The 24,048-nt window shown below is 33.1% G+C and overlaps 1 protein-coding gene across 1 annotated transcript in view; it reads right to left on the bottom strand.

Moving 5' to 3' along the window:
- CCSER1 (coiled-coil serine rich protein 1) overlaps nucleotides 1-23,765 on the bottom strand; it is a 1,102,883-nt gene extending 1,079,118 nt beyond the window's left edge. The window contains exon 1 of the mRNA XM_011356283.1: nucleotides 23,456-23,765. The gene's annotated coding sequence lies outside the window, so the exon portion shown is untranslated. The remainder of the gene's footprint in view (nucleotides 1-23,455) is intronic.
- Between the last annotated feature and the right edge of the window lie 283 nt (nucleotides 23,766-24,048).

The following is a 24,048-nucleotide window of genomic DNA, read 5'->3' on the forward strand; positions in this document are numbered from 1 at the left end:
TAATATAAATATCCATCTTGAAATCCATTCAAAGGATAATTTTATTGAAAAATAAAATTAATTATATTATGTTGCCCTGAAAAAATAGGAAAGTATAATTATTTTGATATAATTATATACCAATTATACTAATTTTGGTATATAACTACTTTAAGAACTAAAAAATGGTCAAGTTAGATTAAAAGTAGTTCATGTCCTTTTCTCCTCAGCAGAGACCCTATAAAGATTTATCTGTTCACAAAGTAAAGTTTATAATACACAAGCTGTCAGAAGATCAAGAATATCCTAGATGTTATTTTTATTACTAGATGTTGTTTTATTGTTGTAGTTTATGAAGATGAAAGAAATATTATATTCTTTATTTTAAAAGGGTGGCTAAACAAAGGATACCAGAAAAAAATGAGTTAACTTTAGTGGGATAATGTAACTGGAAATTTATTGAAGAGATTTCTTTTTGTGAAAGAATAAATTCAGAATTAATACATCAACTTAGAGAATGAGAAAATGAAAAACCTTCAGCTGATAACCAGCAAGATAATCTTGGTATTCTGGAGAGGAATATTAAATGCTCAGATCGATAGATAAAAATGCAGCCAACTCAACTACCCAGAACATCACTCAAACTCATTATAAAAAGAAATAAAGTGTGCTACACAGCTAAATATACATCAAATAGGGCAGTGGATTCTTTAACTAACATCCGTAGGAGGAAAGGGAAGTTTAGAAACATAAAAAAAAAAATCTACAAAAAGCATTCCAGTAAATAGGAAAGAATTGCGATATTAAGATTGTTCTTGTTAGTTCTAATATTGTTAGCTGATGTAAGGGATGTATAGGTGAAAAAAATGAAAATGTTCTGAAATAAACCTTTTATAAAGTTAATAGTCAAATAAAATTTCTCATCTCCATTAATAATACAATGACTCCCCAGGAATCATGGCAATCTCTTCAGAAATTAAGCTTTTTATGGTAAACAATCAAAAATTCAATGCAAATAAATCCAAAGTAAAATTGCAGAGCCTACAAAAATTGCAGGATTTCACTAAATTCATGAAAGTGGGGTGGAAAACTGCTCAAAATACACACAAAGCCATTAACAAATTAGAACTATAGGATATAGACTTATGGAAGAAGAGAAAATTGAAAAGAATAGCTACAGAATTTGTACAAGAAAAAAGCATTCTTTGAATATCACAGATTATGTCCTTGAAGAAATTGATAAAACCCTCAAATATTTTTTTATAAGAGATTCTCTTTATGACAGTGCTCTAAAAGTCAAGTGTGAATTGAAAGCTGTTGCATCTTTCTACTACATCTTTATGTCTGCAAAACTGCTTCCCCAAATCAACTCGTGATCATTCTTTTTTCATTCCATGCATTGAAGCCATAGTTGTGGTTATCACTTAAAATGAATTTATATTTTATTTCATTTTTTCAGACAAATTTCAAAACTTTTCTTTTTCTTCCAAAGTATTTACTATGAATTTTGCATCTCCATTTTAGATGTATTTATCTTAAATGGCTTTTTTTTTTTTTCCCCCTGAAACAACCACCTGCATCAGAACCAGCTATAACATTGTTTCCTTAAAAGGGTACATTTCAGGAAATTTACAAGAAAAATCACTTACTATTAGAAAACACATCATTTTCCTATGAGATTATCTTTCAAGCTATAATAAAGTCCTACTTCTTTGCTCTCTATAGCAAGTAATTTTCCTTGCTTGTTCTGTTTCAGCCACATTAGCCCTTCTCTCTTTTGACCACACTAAGGTAGTAGCACCTTCGGGCCTTTTTATTTACTTTTGCCTCCTCTGCTCCTGCATTGGTGCCTGGCTGGTTCCTTCCTGTTATTCAAGTCTTATTTCACATTTCATCTCTTCACAGAGACTTCCAGATTACTCTTTATATATATTGTTTTGTTCTCCTCCATGATCATTCTGTTCAAGCACATCTCCTGCCAGTACCCACATGCCCACTTCATTGCCTTCATTCACCTCTCAAACTGTCTTACTAACCTATTTCCCTCCTTCCCTACAGTCTGCCTCTCCAGATAGGAGTATGAGCTCCAAGTGGACAGTGACATTTGTCTTGCTCTCTATTGTACCCTATCACTCAGAACAATGCCTAGATTACAGTAAGCATTAAAAAATATTTGTTTAAAAGATGAATGAAATAAATAGAAAATCATTTTAAATGATCTCTAATATTTTTATTAGAGGTACTTTTTCAAAGTTTAAACAATTATGAGCTACATGCATTTTCTTATCCACAGATTAATAATTTGTTCTGTTCATTTAGGGACATTTAAGTGCCTACCATTAAGTTAAATTCCTAGGAACATCGATTCCTTTCTTTATATGCTTGCATAATTTCCGAGTTAACATTAAAAGAAGTCTTCTGTGCTCTCTCAAGATGTCTATAACCAAAACGTCTATAACCCAAGAAAACTGCACTATCTAAAAACAACCATAAAAATAGTTGAAAACAGGGTGAAGAAAGGATTTAGAAGAGACAAAAGTGGGTCCTTAACATTTGATTTCAGCTGAATGTTACCCCAGGATCTCTGACGATTTGAAATTACAGGAAATAAACATTAAAACCAAACAGAAAAGATCCCAAGCTTAACATTATAATTCTATTCCATCATCCAATTTTGTGAGGAAATGAAAATACTTTCCCGATATTCTATGACTCATCTGCTTTTAAAAATGCAAAACTGTGAAAAAAAACATAAACGGAAAAAAAGCATTGTAGCTTTGTCGATTATAAAATAGGATAACTTGTATTTATTAGCCAAAATAAAGATGTTTCTATATTTATGTAATTCATTGTTTTTCATCTATCAGCATCGACTATATTTTTACCAAAACGTTTCCTTAAAATTATCTGAATAATTGAAATATTTAGCTTTAATGAATTTATACTTATCAATGTCAGCATGGTATAATATATATCTTAAAAGATGTAATTCTAAACATTTCGATTTCCTCTTATCATTTAATGCATTTAGTAACGAGGCTGTTTTTAGATTTGACTATTACTTACCATAATTTACTTTTCAATTTCAAAAGAACTTAACACAAAATAAATGCAATTCTATCCAAATCCAAAGTTTTACTTTTAAGATGTGGTCTACATGATAAAATTCTTTTAGTATAATAAATGATTCCATTAATCTTATTCCAGAGGCAAGAAATTCATACAGAAACATAGAAACAAGGGATATGTACTTTGAAAATTCCTAAGAGTTCATCTTATCCCATATATGTAACTGAAGACCCAGGGGCTCAAATTATACTAAAATTATAAAAATTCTTTAAGCAGAGGATTCTTATATGCAAATCTTTTCAGAAGCTCTCAATAATTATCAGAAAATTTCTAATACTCCAAATTATCAGAGTATTAGATTTTATTCTTTCAGGTAAGCGCGTTCAGAGATAGAATTATTCAGACAATATCTTAAATATGTTAAAGGTGTGCAAGGATAAAATGAAAATCTTCATCCATTAAAAAAGATGCCACCCCGATAATTTCTATCCTATTAAATTAAACCTGCATAAAAATCACAGTAAGAATATGACAGTAGATTCTTCTTTAAACAGCTGTTAACACCTGTTTTAGGAAATAAGATTATGACCAAGCATTATAGATTAGCCTAGGCATATCAGGCTTTCACTGTATTTCATAAATTTTAGATGCACACTGGATATATAACATGTCTAAGAATGTTTAATGACAAAATATATAGCTATTCTACTATGTTTTAAAAAATACCTTATGAATCAAAGATCAAATATTTTAATACCAATATCAGTTCACACAGTTGATATAAAATATTTCTCAAGGAATTCAGATATTGGATTGGCTGGGTAAATCGTTCTGGAGACACACAATTGAGTACTATTCATCATCAAAAGAGATTATGGAAGTATTTCATGACAAATTTTCAAGTGCCAAAAACATTGTTTAAATTATACTATGATCTCATTGAGTAAAACATGGTATGCATATGTGGGGCAGACATGTAGTTTCTCTGCTCAGATCTTCCTTCAAGACGGCTGTGGGAAGCATAACTGACTGACAGACTCCAGCTGCCATACCTATGGATCCATCACAATGTTCATGTTGAGGCCATATTTTCTCAGTCTGCTCCTAGTCCATAACTGAGCACGATGGGACTCCTAGAATCAGGTAATTCCGATCAGAGATAGGATTCCTACTAGGGGCAACTACTACTTAAAGACTACTCATTGGACTGGCTTAGACTTTCTCAAATGGTTTTGCTGTCTAAGGTTCTTCTTACCCAATTCTCCACACTACCCTCTTCTTACAATTGTCAGATCTTCATAGTCGTCTGAAGGCTTTCCAAAACCTCTTCTGCTCCCTCCCCTTTATCCTTCATGGGTATCTCCTCCATTAAACCTCTTGCACATCTGGTTCTATTTTGATGTCCTAAGACTCAAACTAACAGTATATCTAATTAATTTCATTTATGTAGAAAAAAAGGCCAAAAAGAAGTATATCAAACATTCTGACTATTTACTTCTGAGGAATGCAACTATAAAAAAGAAACTTTTAATTTTTTCTGAACTCATCATCCACTTTTAAATTTTTTTTAAAAATTTTTTTTTGGTATTTTACTTTTATAAATTGTTTTAAATGAATAAATCATGTTAATAATTATTATTCTATGATGTCATGTCAATAGTCATCACATACAGACTGAAGATTTGGAGTCATTATTCCATAAACACCATACTGTATCTGCTAGCTACCAACTCTGTATCATCTCGACATCAGTCTGGAACATTAATGACACCATCACCTCCCTTCAAATGCCTGGAGTTAAAAGAAGATTAAGCAGCGTGATAATTCTGTGTGTCAACTTGACTGGGCCATGAGCTGCCCAAGTATTTGGTGGGCCTCATGAAATCTGGTGAAGGCCTGAATAGAGAAAAAGGCGAAGTAAGAGAGAATTTGCTCTCTCTCTCTCTGCCTGACTGTCATCAAGCTGGGACATTGATCTTCTCTTGTCTTTGTACTTGAGCTCAAACTGGAACTTACACCGTAGGCTCTCCTGGGTACTGGGTATCCAGCTTGCTAACTGCAGATTTGGGGATTCTCAGCCTCTCTGATTACATGAGCCAATTTCTTATAATTTCTAAATCAATCAATCACTCTCTCTCTCTCTCTCTCTCCCCCCTCCCCCTTCCTTCCTCCTATTGGTTCCATTTCTCTGGAAAACCCAGACTAATAGAAGCTGTATGTTATCTAGCCAAGAATAAATCTCTCTTTTCCATCACCACAACCAACATAAATTCCTGCTTTGTTTATTTAAGTTTTAAATTTACTAAAATATATTGTTTGCTCCCTTAATAAACATTTACTAGATTTCCATTATGTGTAATGTGTTAGGAATTAAAAGAAAACTATACAGGGACTCCATCCTAGAATCATAAGTGCTCCTTTTGATAACTAATATTTGATAATAAACAGCAAGGCTGCATTATTGATAGATTATATTTTATGACATAGAACCTTGATATTTCATGCTATCTATTTTCTTTTATGCTAAAAGCATGTTAATGTTCAAGAGGGTTTTATATCTATTAATATCACCACTATTTCCTATAACAATGAGTAAATAAAATGATTATTGATCTACTTTTTAATTGTACTGTTTATTAATCTGCCATAGCAATTTTAAGATGAACTATGTAAACTTATTTCTAATGACTAATATTTTTTGATTCTTAGTTTCTCATCCTTAATATAGGATTAATAATAAGTATCTGCATAGAAAAATTCTGTGAAACTCAAAGAGCCTGAAATGTCAAGCACTCAGTAAACATCTGAGGATATGACAGGAAATGTTAGCAAAAGCAATGTCTTCAAAATAAATGGACACAATTCAGATCAAGTACTTATAAACTATGCATCAGAAAGCACATTAGCCTCACTAACTCTAAGTCTCCTCATCGGTAAAACTGAAGACAATATGCTCATCCCACGGAATTTTACCATGGATTAAATGAGATGGTACTAGAATAATGCCTGGTACCTTATGCCTTGGCCTAGCTCTTCTATCATTCATCTTTATTATCCTGTAAATTAGGTGTTTTTACAACAGAGAGAATAGGCCAGTTCATAAAACCTGCCGGAAATTTCTATAATCATAAGGAATGGCCTCCTCCAATATTCTAACTAGCCAACTTAAAAGAATAGGGAGAACTACAGTTGGATCCTGAACAATGTCAATAAATATGTTTTTCATATCTGTGAAACCTAAAGAAAGAAATTATAAAAAATGGAAAAAAAGTCTTTGCATAATTTAGGATGCAATGTGGCAGTGCTGGATTCACGCTGTCAGAGTAAATGCTACAGTCCCATCATCAGCTAGCTGTAAAACTTAGATAAATTATGTAAACACCCACAGTTTTGGTTTCCTCTTCTATAAAATTAACAATGAGTTCCTACTTATTGAGATAACTAGACATTACACATGCAAAGTAGATAGTATCTGAAACTGTCACAGAAAGCAAATATTAGATATTATCACATTTGTACAATGGATATTGGTGATCTATTTTCTAAAGACTTCTCTTGCTTAAACTGTGCTCTTTTACTCTTCTTTGGGTGATGGGTATCATTTATAATTGCAGTATGATATATTGCATTTAAAGGCCAGACATCTATTCTGTAATCAACATATTCTATAAAACTTATTCTAGGAATAGAGAACTGAAATTGCTGGAAAGTCCAAATGAAAAGATTGAAAAATATTTCAGTAAATGTAGAAATTTTGCATTTACAATTGATTTGTACACTATATTTTTAGAATTACTATCTTTATGTTTAAGATGCCCTAATTTTTTTATAGCCTGTATTCCTAGAAATTGAATCAAATTTATTGACAGTACAACGAAGAGGGTGAAAATGCAAAAAGATAGCCAAAACAAAATGGCTTTATACTATGAATCATTACAATTATTAAAGATTAGCTATTGTTCAGATTCCATGGTCACCAAGCAACCTTCTGATTGTGATTTTGCTTCTTACATAGATCTCTCTAATGAGAAAAATATATGATGATCATGCTGATTCAAATAGTTCTGTCCATGTAAAAATTATAATTATCTTTGTAAATTAATAAACTGGCATTCTGGTGGTATTTTTAAAGGGATTGGGAGATGGTGTTTATTAAATTACTGTTACTTGCTGATGAAAAGCACTAGAGTTAATTTTCCCTGTCATATGCTTTGAAAAACTCTATCATTTCACTGAAAAAAAGACATGTACTGGTATAAGCAAAATAAATACAGACAGAAATAACATCTGTCCATGAAACTAAATATATGTATTAATGTATACTTTTTTTATAAACATATAATTTTTGTAAAAGAAAATAAGTGTTAAGAACAAGACAGAAAGGATCTATTGAAAAAATTCAATAGATTGAATTGAGATTCCTTATTGTAAAAATTAACAAAATTTCAGAGATGTATCTATTCTAAATTTCATTTTTATATATTTGTTTTGCTTAAAACATAGTATTGCTGCTGATCTCTACATTTCATCTGTAAGCTACATTTCAGAACTTCATGAAGATACCAGTCATATTCAGTTAATGTTAGACTCCTTTGGCTATTGATCCTTTAAATAAACGGTATTATTCAGATTGAAGTGTCCAACTTTGTTTCTCAAAAAAACAGCTGGGCTAGGCTGATCAGGAATTTCCACAATTTAGATCAGATTTTCAATTTTCATACATCTTTGGAAAGCATTACCAAGCAACAATAAACATTGGAGCTTCCTGAAATAAAAGTGTTTTGCAAATCCAAAGAATAATCCATATTGAATCTCTGAAATTCCTTGTTTTATTCATACCTACCTGAATTCTCATTAACTTACAGAATATTCCAACTTGATGATAATCATTTGGAGACAACATACTATACAGAAAAGGATAAAAATTAATTTGAGACCATATCCCAGAATGGGGATATAAAAAGCTCCATGGACCCTATCTCCAGTGAAACAACGACCAATGGGTGAAAATTATATAAAACAACCACTTAAAATATCAGAAAATTGTCCTAAGGATAAGCAACATGAAGAACATTTATTCAATAAAAGTTAATAGATCTCAATAAAACAGTATGCATCTATGATATTTGAGCCATGACCCACTCTCCCCTATCCAGCTCAGCTTGATGGAAGCTCTACTACAGGCATATGCACAGGGCTCTCTTGTCCACCAGATCCTACTCTATGCTTATGGTTTCTTCCCAAGAGGAGCAGGTCACCAGCATTTTTCATCCTGTCAAGCCTAGTGTTGCTAAAGCTCTATTCCAAGCAAGAACAACCTAATGATCTGGGCTTCCTTCACTCAACCCCTTCTCAGAAAGTAGAAAACTACACAAGTTTGACTGGATGATAACATTTGGCCCTGATTACCCTTGTGTAATCAAGCTCCTAGGGTGCAAGTTCAAGAAAAAAACAAGAACAAGGACTACCACCCCTGCCAGGTACCCTATTCATTATAACAAGCGTCACTCCTAGAGAAGTGAGCCACTGCCCTATCCCCAGTTCTGGAGCACTGGTTCAGGGGTTCTTCCCCGAAGTAGGGGCCGTAAGAACAGAAAGTTCCATAGGTCTCTTTAAAAGGAATGCCTTTATTTAGGATAGGGCATGAGAAGTGCAAGTCTAAGGACTAAGGACACTGTTTAAAAAAATGAAGATTTTATAGTGAGAAATTAAGAGAAGACTAGTAATTCCGTGAGAGTAAGAAAGATAACAGTAGACAACCTGGAAGTTTTAACAGAAAAAAAAAAAAAAAAAAACAGAGAAAGATGCAGCTAAGGAGAGCACTCCTAGGGTAGAAGTAAATCTCAAAGTCTTGTCCCAAAGAACATATCTAAAAAGGAGCCCAAATTTAATCAAAGAGGCCCAAATTGGATCAGACTGCAGAACAATCAGTGTCCCTAGGTATTGTTAAAAACAGCAGAGCAATCAAAAAGAAATGAGAAGAGGCTAACAGCTGGGGATAATACCAATGGAGACAGACCAATTAGAAATTTAACAGGGAAGGCTGAGTAAGAGACAGTCAAAAAGAGACTGACTAAAGCTACTGTTATCTCTTGATAAAAACAGATGTCAGGGCGACTGTGCACATGTCCAAGGCTGTGCCTTTGAGGAACAACATTAGATGATACACAATGTGGGGAAAATGAACTTTATGAAAATAGTTGGGCAAAACCACTAAACAAATAAACAAGAAAACGATAATGAGCATGAGAAAATCTTGAAAGCAGCAAGAGAAAAACAACAACTGGTTGAAGAATAACAACTGGTTTTTCATTAAAAACTATGGAAAACATAAGGCAGTGGGATGACATATTCAAAGTGATGAAAGGAAAAAATGTCAGTCATATTCAGCAAAGTAATCTTTCAAAAATGAAGACAAATACAGACATCCTCAGATCAACAAAAACTGAGAGAATTCATCACTTAGCACATCTACCTTTCAAGAAATACTAAAGAAAGTTCTTAAGGCTGAAAGCAAGTCACACCCAACTGTAATATGGAAAGAAACCACATCAAGAAACAAACTGTGTGAGTAAAGGTAATAATTAGAAAATTATAAAAGATAATATAATTGCATCTTCTCCTTTCTTCTCTTAACTGATTTTAAAGTAATTATATAAAATAAAATGCATATAATTATATTGTTGGGCCTATAACATGTAGAAATGTAATATATTTATAACAACACAAAGTGAGTGGGAGCAAAACTCACTCGCTTGCTGGAGTAAGAAAATGAAACCATAGTACCCAGAGAAAGAAATGAAGAGAACCAGAAAGCAGTAAATAAAAAAGTTAACGTAACAAAATGCTATAAATACTGGCCCTCCTTTATTCTCAGTTTTCTTAAAAGACATAAAAATTATCTAAACTAATAATTATAGCAATGTATTACCTGGTGTAACATAAACTATCTCTTTGCATCTCTCTCTACATAAATACACATGTATGTATGTCTGGATATATATATAACATGTAGAAATGTAATATATTTATAACAATACTACACACACACACACACACACACACACACACACACACACACACACAAACTCTCTCTCTCTCTCTAATGAGTAAATTACTATTAGTAACTATGTCATGATTCAGAGGTGGAACGTGCAGTGCAGGACCAGCAAAGCAAAACCCTATTTAGGAAGCAAAAAGCAAGGAGTAGTCAAGTGACGTGAAGAATCCACTATGTGAAGTTACTGTCAAGAATTGTCTATTTGTGTCCAGATTTTTATCTTTAACCCCCTGTAATTTAATCAACCCCTTTAATCCCTTGTAATGCATTAATTCATTCAATGCATATTTATTAAGGATCTATTATGTGTCAGGCCCTACGAAAATAATGGTATGCAAGAGACGAAGTCCTTCTGCCAGTGTTATATGTACTTATTTCTAAAGTCCATTCACCAATTTACCATATTTTTCACTTTAAACACTTCCATATAGAACTGGAACCTATAAATCCAATGAACAATGAAACAACTAAATGTATTTGTCCAATTCATTCAAACTAAATTATAATATAATATACAATTCCTGCCAGGATTTTACTTGGCAAATGCAGACAACCAAAATAATTTTTATATTGGTTTCTTTGCTATATTTTTTAACCCCAAAAGATGTGCTGGTGGTATTGGAAATTTTATAGTAAATGATATCCTCTACTATGTGATGAGAAACTGCTTCACTGTAAAAATCAGGTCAAATATGTTATCCTTTAAGGCAAGCAAAACATAAATAGGAATCAGATGGTTTTGAAATGAAAGAAGGGGAAAGATTTCATATATATATATGCATATATATGAAAATAGCTGTATAATTCATTTAGTATCCCAGATAACTCCCTATAAATGTATAACACATTTATTATATATTCTTAATTATAAATGTTTATCCAGTCTGTATTTGCATTATGTTAAGAAGGTCACTTCCATTCTCTCTTGGTATAAAGATAGATATTTTCAAAATTCACTATAAAGCTAGAGAAGTAATAATGCCAATTTTAAGTTACCTATATATTTTTTCAGTTACTTTTCAGATTGCAATTCCATTTTTAAAACAGAGTTAGTTTAACTGTATGCAAAATTATACTTCAAAATAAAATCTGAAAGTGTAAAAGTGTTGGTCAGTTTAATATTCCGAACACTCTTTTTCACAGTAAGCTTTTTCTTCAATATTTTTTCTAAGTTATATATTCTATCTATATTTTCCTGAAATTATTGTGAATTGTTATTCAGATAGTAACCAATATGTATGAAGAATTATAACTAGTTCCCTTTTACCTGTTAGTTATGTACTAGATCAGAATTTAATAGCACTTTCTTCCCCAACGTTTGCAAAGACACATAATTTTTATAACTAACTCTGGTATTATGGAGTTAAAATGTTTATACATAAATCTAATCTATCGGCTCATAAAAGTCTTTTCCATTTTATCCATATCCAGTATATTCTTTTAGTTTCTAATCCTGATAAATGCATAGATACTTTTTAAAAATTATCCAAAACACACAATCTGATTGGTAGGGAAAAATCAGAAATTTAATCCTAAATTTATATGTGATGATTTGCGCATGTATATGTATGTACATGCATGTTGACAAGTTGGAAAGCTATACTTTTGGGGAAAAAAAGAGCAACAGAGAGCCATTTTGGCTATGAAAGTTCTATGCATCACCTCCACCATCTGTTTATTTCTCAGACTGTATTGTACCACATATGGGCCTTAAAAAAACTTTAGACTAGCCCAAGTCTCGCTTATCCAAATAGGATGCAATCTCTGTAAGGAGATAGGTTCCAACAAAAACACACACAAGTAACAAGAGCCTGATAATAGCAGCAAAGAACAGCTCGTTGTAACTTTCTACATCTAGCCAACCCACACAATTCCTCCTGCCTTCACTTTGGATTATCCTGTGACCTGTTTTTGCTCTATCTACAGACTCCTTTGTTCACCTCATCTGGCTCGATGGTGATGACTCTCAAATCTATGTATTCACCCCAGACTGCTTTCTGGTACTTCAGCCTTACATGTACAATGACCTATTTAATATTTCTACAAGGATGTCTCATAGGTATTAAGTTAAAGTACATGAAATTAGATTTCTGATGGTCAAAACTGAATATAAGCAATTTCACATGGTTCAAACTAACATTTAAACTTAACTTGATCCTAACAAAACCTTGAATTTCTCATCCCCACTATCAAATCTGTTCTATCTCCTGTTCTCCTTTCTCAATAAATTGTACCACCATCCACCAGCATAATCAACAAAAGTCATGGAGCTATCCAGGATCTCTCTTTTCATTCACCATCCAAATCCAGCTCATTGCAGTGGAAGTCACATGGCTTCACCTATCGCTTGGCAATAGCATAGTCTTCTCTGGGATCTCTGCTTCCATTCTTGACCCTACAGTATACACTCTACAGACCACAAGAGTTACTTTTATGTCTATCCTCTTAATTGACCCCTTACTGTGGCTTCTAGCTGCACATAAAGGCTATACCCCTTATGTGTTCTCACCTGGGCCTGCCTTCTGATCTCACCACCTGCCACTCTGCAATTACTGCCAGGAACACTTGGGTCTTTTGTCCTAGGTAACAACTTCCTTCCCCACTTTGTTTTTATGTGAATGACTCTTTTCGGCCATTAAAACCTCAGTTTTAAATATTGCCTACACTGGGAGACCCTACCTGACTATCTATCCAAAGAGGCTGGTTAGTCAGTCCCAATCACATCACATCATTTTAATTTTTTTGCACAGCATTTATGACTACCCGATATTTTTACTGCTTCTTTTTCCAACTGGTTATTGGTATATTCCCCAATTAGAAAAGCTTCATGAAAGTAAGGACTGCGTCCATCTTCACTCCTACATCCTCAGTTAGTATAGTACTAAACACCAGTAGAGATTCAATAAATGAATAAATAAACTTTTATTGAGAATAAATTAATTTTTATTGAGAACAAGACACAAATATACTAATTTGTATTTCAGTCAGCAAGGCACTTAAAATTATAATGAAGCACAGTAATAAAGACACATGAAAACAAAGATTAGGATTTGAAATCAGACTGAACTGAGTTGAAATTCCATTTGCCAATTTTAAAAAAATTTGACTTCTCTAAGCCTTAACTTTCTCTTGTGCAAAATGAAGACACAAACACACATTATTTTTAAGCACAAAAAGTGTTGAAAATCAAAATGGCTGTGTATGAAATGTAATTGTAAAATTGTCAATGCTTAATAAAGGCTTTTTTCATTCCTTTACCAATCCACAATCAGCTACAGGATGTCAGTTGATCAAATGGTTTGTAATCCTGGTAAATAATAGTACCCCCTCTTGTGACAAGGATAACTATTTCAGGATGACTGAATATTTAGAGAAAAAATATTAACTGCCTTCTCTATAATTTCTGCTGATATTTATTCCCTAATGAGAAAAAAAGGAAAGCAATTTAATCTGTCCAATTGTCCTAGGCTATTAGAGTCCTTGTGGTTACAAATATTTTATAATGCGTTCTGAGACATCTTAATTAGATAAATAAGCCTAGCATTTCAAAGCTGAACATTATTGTTGCTACAGACCATTTTATAAACACCAAAAGGTGAAGGAGAGAGCATATGAAATTGGCCTGAAGGAACTCAGTAAGATAGGGTCAAAATCAGTACTACCAACTACTTCAACTAACAATTTTTCACCCATAGATCCATATACTTGGAAATGTAGCACAGATGTTACCTTGATGTACAATGCCCATTTTTGCACAACTGTTGTGAATGAAAATTCTATAATTAATTTTCAGCTAACAATGGGCTATTATAAGAGCATATAATAAACGTAACCCACTAAGAATGTCTTTTTCCTGAACTCTGTGACTTGTAAGAAGGAAGCTAAAAGGAAACGGATTAAAGTTTGTAACACACCCATTAGTTTAGAGAAAGGATCAGCCACAAGCAGTTTAACTCTTTCAGATGAAGAGACTAATTACATCATGAAAGAACCAGAAAACATCAGGTTCTATTTTCTCAAGAACTAAAAGTCATTGCACTAGTTTACCATAAAAGCAGAATGTAAAATGTTTTTAAAAATGTTATTCACAGATCTAAATAGTCAACCTTTTGTAATATTTAAAAGCCCCTTGATTTTCTCCCCACAATATTCAAAATATTAATAATCTTAAGTATTTCAAGTAATCTACACCAGACTTTCTAATGTAAGATTAAAAGTAGCTACAGTTGTTAAACATCTTCTTTGTACCAAACAAATTTCAATCATTATTCTAGTTAATCCTCACAAAAGTCTTAAATAAAAGACCTTACTATTTTGTTTTGTAGGTGAAGAAACAAGGCTTAATGAGATAACTCAACTTATCTAAATTCATAGAGCTAACAATAGAGCTGGAATTCAAACCCAGGTCTTGTGACTCTAAAGCTCATTCTTAATTCACTTCGTCAGGATGCCTCTAAGCACATTTCTAAGCAATTTTTAGAACTTAGACTTGTTTCTGGACTTTCTGGCAAAGCATTTAACCTTGGCTTAATCATATCACACCATCTCGCTGCAAAATATTTGATGATTTTTTCTAATGCCAGACCAATTTTCAGGGCCTTTACTAATGAGAATGCAATATTTCTTATTCTAAACGTGTAAAATACATATATTATCATAATGAACTAATCTTGCCAAGAAGTTAGGAAATTCCATGAGTCTATCAAGCATTTGTTACAATTAGCAAAATTCTATTTCATAATTCTCTCTCCACTTAGAATAATTAGGTGTTGAATCTATAACACCTAATTATTAAAATCTTTGTGCAGCCTCCTTCATAAGAGAAAATGTGATACAAACTTTAAGAAGCTTACTTTCTCATTGGAGAGGCAGAAATAAACCTGAAAATACTCAAAATATGTAATGGTATAATGGGATGATAGAAAACAAAAGAGAAATCTGATAATTCACTATTGTGGTAGCTATTATTTTTATTGCTGCAGTATTTAAAAATTAATGTTAGAAAAATAAGAATCTGTAACTATAATAAAAATAAGAACCTATAAGCCACAAAGAGGAAAAAACCACATTTAATTTTTGTTATGTGAGCCAAGAAGGAAACATGAAAATACCAGTGAATGCCTCAATACCGAAAAGAATGTTCCCAGGAATAGAAATTATTATTATTATTTTTTTATAATTTGCCTTTCTCACTCATATCACATCATAGTTCTCATATACATATATACTTTCAGGTAAACAGAAGTAAAAGTTGAGTGACCACAGACTTCATGGGAATTGCCAGCTTTAGTCTTTAAATTCAACATAGAAGTTAATAAAATTATCAAGTACTTAACATCTAAAGAACCAAATGTTTTAATTATTTTTAACCTTTAAGATACCACAATGTGTAGTGGAAAGGGCCTGAGCTTTGGGGGTGTGCAATCTGGGATTTGTATCTCTGTTCATTACTTTCAGCTGGGTAACCATGTGCAAGTCTCCTGTTGTCTCAATTTCCATTTAAAATTAAGTGGTCCTAAATTAAGTGATCACCCTGATAAATCTAGTACTCATCTGACATCATACATAGGTATTACAATATTATTAAAGACAACCAATCTGTACAAATTGGTTGTGCACTTAGAGTTCCCTCAATAAATGCTATCTATAATTACTTGTTATCCTTCACAACAAAAGGAAAAAATCGTTTTCAAGCATAATTTTCACAGAGCCATGGAAATGATGCATTCTGTGAATGCCTATTAATTGATAACCTACCATATCATTTATTAGCCTCATATTCTTGTTCATCCTTTTATCTCTTATTCATACTTTTTTTGTTCTAGATGAATTATGTACTCAATTATTTGGTTCATTTCATGGTGGTTTAGGAAAAAAAAGAAATCTACAATTAAAAGGCTATAGATTTTAAGTACATTAAAGTTGGAAATAGTATCTTACTCCTATATCCACTACAACATACAATGCTTTGTTATATTTATGGTAGATGGAGATGAATTAATTCAGAGAATTTATTAACATGCATTAAATTCAGGGTTAGTAGATTTTACCTTAATGTTAGAAGATTTTAGAAAATGATTTCCTACCAATGCATATTTTTTGTCCTATAATCATTTCATTACTCATTTTATTTTTACAATTTTTTTCAAGTACAGTTGGCATACAATATTGTATTAGTTTCAGGTGTACAACATAGTGATTAGACATTTATATTACTTAAAGTAATCACCCTGATAAATCTAGTACTCATCTGACATCATACATAGGTATTACAATATTATTGACTATATTCCTTATACTATACTTTACATCCCCATGACTATTGCATAACTACCGATTTGTACTTCTTAATCTCTTTTCCTTTTCCACCCAAACCTCCAACCCTCTTTCCATCTGGCAACCACCAAAATGTCCTCTGTATCTAGGAGTTTCTGTTTTGTTTATTTTGTTCTTTATATTCCAAATGTAAGTGAATATGGCCCTTGTCTTTCTCTGACTTACTCTACTCAGCACAATACCCTCTAGGTCCATCCATGTTGTTGCAGATGGCGAAATTTCATTCTCTTTGTATGTCTAAGTAATATTCCATTGCACATAAGTACTACCTCTTCTTTATCCATTCATCCATTGATGGGACACTCAGGTTGCCTCCATATCTTGGCTGTTTTAAGTAATGCCGCAATGAACATATGGATTCACATGTCCGTTCAAAGTACTGTTTTGTGTTTCTTTAGATAAAATATCCAGAACTGGAATTACTAGGTCCTTCTCTCTTTTTTTAGTCTGTTCTGTCTGATATAAGTATTGCTGCCCCAGTTTCTTTTTTCATTTCCCTTTGCATGAAATATCTTTTTCCATCCCTTTATTTTCAATGTGTGTGTGTCTTTGAATTTGAAGAGAGTCTTTCATAGGCGGCATATGTAAAGGTCTTGTTATCCATTCAGCCACCCTATATTTGTATTGGATTACCTAAAAGTAATCCATTTGCATTTAAAGTAATTGTTAATATATATGCAGTTATTGCCACTTTATTATTTAAATTTTTTATCTTTTTTTTTTCCCTTCTCCTTCTTAAAGAAGTCCCTCTAATATTTCTTATAATACTGGTTTGGTTTGGTGATGGTGAACTCCTTTAGCTTTTTCTTGTCTGGGAAGCTCTTTATGTGTCCTTCGATTCTAAATAGCTTTGCCGGGTAATCTTTGGACCCTTGCTTTTCATCACTTTAAATATTTTGTGCCAATTTTATCTAGTCTGCAAAGTTTCTGTTGAGAAATCAGCTGACAGACTATAGGAGCTCCCTTGTAGGTAACTAATTGCTTTTCTCTTGCTGCTTTTAATATTCTCTTATTGTCTTTAACCCTTGGCATTTTAATTATGATGTGTCATGGTGTGGACCTGTTTAGGTTCCTCTTGTTTGGGACTCTCTATACTTCTTGGGATTGTATATATATTTTCTTCACAAAGTTAGGGAAGTTTTCTGTCATTATTTTTTCAAATAGGTTTTCAGTTCCTCACTTTCTCTCCTCCTTCAGGTACTCCTCTGATGCGAATGTTGGTACACCTGATGTTGTCCCAGAGGTCCTTCACACTATTGTCATTGTTTAGGATTCTTTTTTCTTGTTGCTGCTCCATTACTCATTTTATAAATGTGATTCATAATAGTTTTTATAGCATCACCTATTTTTCACACTACAAATAAACCATTTCTATTTAAGTATTAGTTTCTCAATGTTTATGTTCCTACAACACACTTTTAAAAAGGTAATTGCAAGCAATTTATCTGTTGGATTTATTCAAATTGGAATTTTTTTAACATGATAATAAAATACGCCCCCCTTCCGCCTTCTTTCACCTAAAGGAGAGGAATAAAGCACACCGAAGATAGATTATAAATCCAAAGCAAATCGCCAAAGCAATTATAGTATTTTCATCAAAGGCTTTTTTTCCCCTTTAACATAAGAAAGAATAAAACATTTATAACAAAACTGTTCTATGTCCTGGCTGCTAGGAAAAAAATTTCTTGCCAGGGGTAATTCCTATATTAAAGCAACAATAGACATAAATATGGTGAGTGACTTAGCATATGGCTGTTACTGTGGTTCATAATAAACCAGCTTTATCAAGGGATTATTAATTAGTATATATCTTTTTAAACACCATGTCTGACACCAGGAAATCTCAATACCTGTCTCTTACATAAACATAATATATAATAGTAGTCAATTCATTAACATTATGATTACAATGGTATATGAATATAAATGTAAATGATAGTATCTATAAAACATTAGGAAGCAGTCACTAATAATAACTCTCCCTCCCCCAAGTCACAATAATAGCTGTACTAATATCAGAGAGAAAAAATGACTGAGTAGTAACAAAATGATCTAGGCACTTGCATGTTCCTCAGTGTCTCAAAATCAATATTGCTCTTTAGTTTTGCCAAATGAACTGTGTGCTACTTCTAGTGCAGACTCTAGGGGTAAACAATTTTCTTCACTTGCTTATAAAAGAGATATAAATGGCTCTAGTTAGAACAGAGTTTATTGATACTCTATGAGTTTCTTCTACTGAGGTTGCTCAAATGATCTCAAGAATTTGGACAAACATACAGTGGATTATACAGACAGGCTTCCTATCCCATTGCAGAGCTAGAGGTGTTATGCGTGAAAGATATAGTGAAAAATAAACATAGTCCTAAGCTCAGCTACCGAAAGCTAGAATAATGTGACTCATCAGGACAGACAAGTATAAGAGGACAAAATTAAGGCACTGGAAAACAAAATGACTTTCTTAAGGCAATCAAAATTGTCAGTTTTGCTGTAACATTAGCTACAACTAGCATCCAAATGTGAGCCATCATATGCCAGTTATGAATTATAGTTCACCTCTGAACAACACGAGGTTAGAGGCACCAAACCCCACATGGAAAATCTGCATGTAACTTAACTAAGTCATCCCTCGGTATCCACAGGGAATTAGTCCCAGGACCCCCATGCATACCAAAATCACAGATACTCAGGTCTCTTATACAAAATGGCATAAAACAATTTATGCAGTCCACCCTCCACATCCCCAAATTCCCAACCATGAATCGAAAATACTGTTTTTCATCCAGCGTTGGTTGAACCTATGGATATGAAAACCTGGGTATATGGAGGGCCAACTGTTTATTTATTGAAAAAATCTGCATATAAGTGGACCTGTGCAGTTCAAACCTATATTGTTCAAGGGCCACTATAATTGCTTCACAGTTCTGAATACACCCTTCAATAAATATATGCTTAGTGATCATAGCTGGAATTCCTTTAAGCACTACTCCTTTACAATGAGCATGATTTTGAACTTTCCAGGAAAAGAACACTAGAGGGACACTGCAGGACACAAAGGCCCCTCCACAGTTTCTGTTGCCAGGGAGTGCACGCCCTCTAATGGGCTCTCACCAGTTTGATTGCCAGTGCCTGGCCTGCTCTCTCTGCCATCAGCTTGCCCAGTGACTGCAGACCATCTCTGGATGCATGATCAACCCTTAACACTCTCTGCAATCCAGTGGGATGAATTACTATATCTTTCTCTAAAGATCTGAACCCCTTCCAAAGTTTGTCTTCCTTGGTATACTCCCTCAACCCTAGGGCATTATATAGGTTTCCTTGTGTCTCATAATCACTGTTATCATAGTTTAATAATTTTTATGTTAAACTCACTTGTTTAACCTATTATGTTCCCCATCTCTTGACTGGATTAAATGATACACAATTCTACCAAAACCTGGTATTAAATCAATCTGATTGTGATTCATATTTCGAAACAATTATAAGCTACACCTAAGAATAAATAAAAATATAAAATTTATCTATTTAAAAGGTAAATTAGAAAGTAATTGACTACACATAATACCAGATAAATGAGTTATTTTGAATAATAGCAAATAGTATGGTATAAGTTTCAAATATGCAGTAGCTATCAATTTTTTACATTAATGTGTCCAATCTTTCTACATCAAAGATCAAGGCATAAAGTATAGTGTATATCTCAGTATCACTGGAATGATCAATATCTCTGGCTGTAGCCTACAAAAAAGGTTGTTATTTATGAAGATGAACTCCTGTGGAATTTAGGTGCATTGTTTCCTAATGAATATCCAAAGCGTGTTTTTATTATGTTGAACAATTCCCGAAAATGTGTTTTCATTACTGAATGTTCTAATTCTAGAGGAAAATCCACCAACACAGTAATTAAAATGAACTGTTTGCAAAAGACATCATTCCTTATAGAGCTCCATTAGAGACAAAAAATAAAATACAAAACTAATTTTCTTTTTAGTATTATAGGAACATGTTTTGCAAACAATGTATCTTTAATCATTTCAGAAAGAGAGAGAGAGAGAGAGAGAGAGAAAGATTACCCTTGGCAGAAAAAGTCACATCCTACAGGATAGCTCTGCTTCCAGGGCAGTATCACCAGACAATAGAAAATAATTTGAGGTTAAAAATAAAAGCAGTGACAAAACCTTTATCACAGGCATAATATTTTATGGAAAGTGTAAACTGTTGCATTATTTTAATTTTGGCAAAGCTTCTTTTCCCCATATGACCTTTCGATACTATTTGTAGAATGCCATACTAAGCTCTCTAATGTCCACGCCCCTCCCATGCATTACTTCATTAAGAACTTTCTGTAATCTAAAGGAAACATGTTGTGAAGAACCTTAATCAGCCATCCAACAGAAGTAATGATTAATAGATACCAAGACTACTTGCTCACTGGCATGCCATTCCTGGAGTTTAGAGTAGGATATCACCATATTCCTGCTGCCCCATTATTCTAAACAACTGAAGTTATATAAAGTACAAGGGCTTCAAAGAAAGGTTTGTTTGACTTTCTGAGCTAGAGTAATTTTTTTTTTTACAATGTATTTTGACAGCATTTTCCAATTCTTATCAGCACCCTGAGATAATATTAGTTCTCATTACCAGCAAGCACTTCATCCAGAAATATGCTATTTCTGCTGTCGAAGGCTCTGATAAACATACAATCACTTTAACAAACACTCTAGGGAGCAGGACACACAATTTTGATTAAGAAGACCGTTGAATATTAACTAGCAAGGCTGAGACAATAGCTGAGCAACTTGTCCTTGAAAAACACCAACCAAACCTATTCTCAGGGAAAAATGTTGGTGTTTGACAGCTACCACTGCTCCAGAAACTTAGAATGCCTCTTGCTATTACAGTAGTCAGCTTTCAATAAAATCATCATAATTAAGATGCTGATTATTTTCAACTTAAAAGTTCTCCTTTCACAGGTTAATAAATTCAGACATTTTTTAAAAATCTGTATAGCAGCATCCAGTAGCATTCCATTTTCAGAGACTCTTTGATTAGTTTACGGTTTTTATTTCTTTCCAGTTATTCTAATTTTCTAAGGATTTATAAACTAAAGTTTTCTATGGCTGTGTATAGTAAATATAAAAATAATTTTAATCTAGTTAATAAAGTAATTAATACTTCCTTTAAAAAGCTATTGAGAAATATGTCCACTCTTCTGCTTAACTGTCTCATTTGCCTAAATAGATAGAAAGCATTAATGAAAGGAAAAAAAAACTATCTGAAAAAAGATCTCTAAGCATAGCAAAAACATTTCTTATAAATACAATTAAAATGAAAACATTAAGTACAGATGATAGAAAGGATACTCAATACTCATAAATATGAATATTTATGTGTCATTTGTTATCCTACAAACTTTTAAAGCACTTCCTCTATAATTTTAACTACAACAGAACATTAGAATCTTCATTTAAGAGGCATGAATTTATGTTAAAAAGTAAAAAATAAGGATTAGAAATGTAAGGCAACTATATTTCATTTCTCTCTGCACTGCTTTCTCATCTTTATTTTATCCATGGAGTTCTTTATAATATACTCTGGCATGCAGCTCGAAAAACAGCCAAACACATGTCTAGGTATGATTTATAAACACAATAATATTACTAGGGTATTTTATGCATCATATATTAATCTACTTTTTGTTCATTCCCACTTTAAAATTAAGAAAAAAAAATCAAAAATAAAACATACATATTAAATACACAAAGGACAACAACATCCTAACATGTATGTGTTAAGATAACTTTAAATAAATAAACATTCCAGAATTCACATATTTACACCTGTTAAATAAAATTATATTCCTCATACAATTTACTGGGGGAAAAAATAGACTCCTGGATGCAAATTCATCCAAAAATCCATGTTTGACACATCAAAAAGCTCACCCTGTGTTGAAGTGTATGTGTTTAAGTATTATTTACCAATTCACGCTTTCTTAATTAAAAATAAAACACAACAAAAACGTAAAAATAAAAATAAAACACAAAACTTTCAATCATTGCAGATGCGACGGAAATATAAACATGCATTATACTCAAACAAGAAAATTAAGTTATTGCTTTATCCTAAAAGGAAAAAAGAATACTTGACAAGGAGGATCTTGACCAGGATCTGGATACAATTATTTTTTTTTTCCTTGCTAAACTACCTGTAAGCAATTAAAAAAAAAGAAAAAGAAAAAGAAAAAGAAAAGCTTCTGGCATAGAACTAAGAGCTCCCCCATCATATGCTTTACTCAATTAAAAAATTCAAACGAACTTTTGCTTTCAGTTAAGATAATAAAGAATTCAGTAATATGACATTCTTTTCCTCCAGTTAAAAAGTTCTTATTTTGCATGTACTTAAGGGTAGAGGTTGGTAAATTTTCATGCTATTTCCTTATTTTCCAGCTCTGAGACAACGTTGGCTTCTTTGTGATTTAGAGTTGGAAGCAAAATTAAAAAGACATCATCCCCACCAACAGAATCACCTTGTCCCCATAAGCCTTTTGATAAGAGTTATATGAATTATCGATAGGGCTTCAAAGAAAGATTTGACTTTTTGAACTGTGGTAATTTTTTTTTTTTTTTTTTTACAATAAAGTAAATCACACTGAAATCAGCCTTGCTAGGTAGCAAAGTTGTATACAGTTACATAGTATTTTTAATAATTAGCATAATTCAATTGCACAGATAAATATATATTAATGATTATAAAATTCAAGTGATTTTAATTTTTTTCAAAGAAAAATATCTAATGTAGTGGAGCTTCCATATTAAGACTAAATTATGTTCATTCTAAGGTTCAAGTGTTTATGCTCATGTTTCTAGGGCTCGTAAGGCATTTGCATGAGGGAAGAAAGAGCCTCTGAGGAAAAGAAATCCCTAGGGAAAAAGAGAAAACAGAATGGAGGTACACATGTTTGGGTCAAGCAAGGCCAGCTGTCCCAAATGCTAAGGGGAAAAAAAATCATACCTCTGATCATCTTCTATCCCAGGCTTCATGGATTTAGGACTGAGTCCTAAGGCAAAGGATCTACAGGTAATGAGCAAGTGAAATCTAAAAGCAGCTGCCTGTCTACAAAATCACCCTGGGACACTGAGAACCCAAGGCATCAGCAGCAGCACTGGCACTGGCAACAGCAGAGCTGGAAGTGTTGGCAGCAGCACTAATGACAGCAGCAGTGCAGTTAGCGATAACAGCACGTTTGGCAACAACAAGAGTTTCTTTAGCCCCCTTCACATCAGCTTCCTGCACTTTGAGCAGCCACAGCCCAGTCTCAATGAAAGCAGAGCTGGTAGACAACAGTAGAGAAGCAGAGCAGCAGCAGCAGCAGCAGCAGCAGCAGCAGCAGCAGCAGCAGCAGCAGCATCTTCCGTGCCAACCAGTGGCACTTGGGGCTCTTAGTGACTAATAGCACAGCAAAGTAAGCAGGAAAACAGAAAAGCCAAGGTAACACAGTGGTTATGAGAGCACTGACCTTGTGTTCAGCCACAGCTGGTTTAAAACCCAGGCACTACCATTTATGAGCTACAGTGACATTGGTCAAATTAAACCTCTCTAACCCT

This window comes from Pteropus vampyrus, unplaced genomic scaffold, assembly GCF_000151845.1.
Source record: "Pteropus vampyrus isolate Shadow unplaced genomic scaffold, Pvam_2.0 Scaffold25, whole genome shotgun sequence".
NCBI classification, from domain to species: Eukaryota; Metazoa; Chordata; class Mammalia; order Chiroptera; family Pteropodidae; genus Pteropus; species Pteropus vampyrus.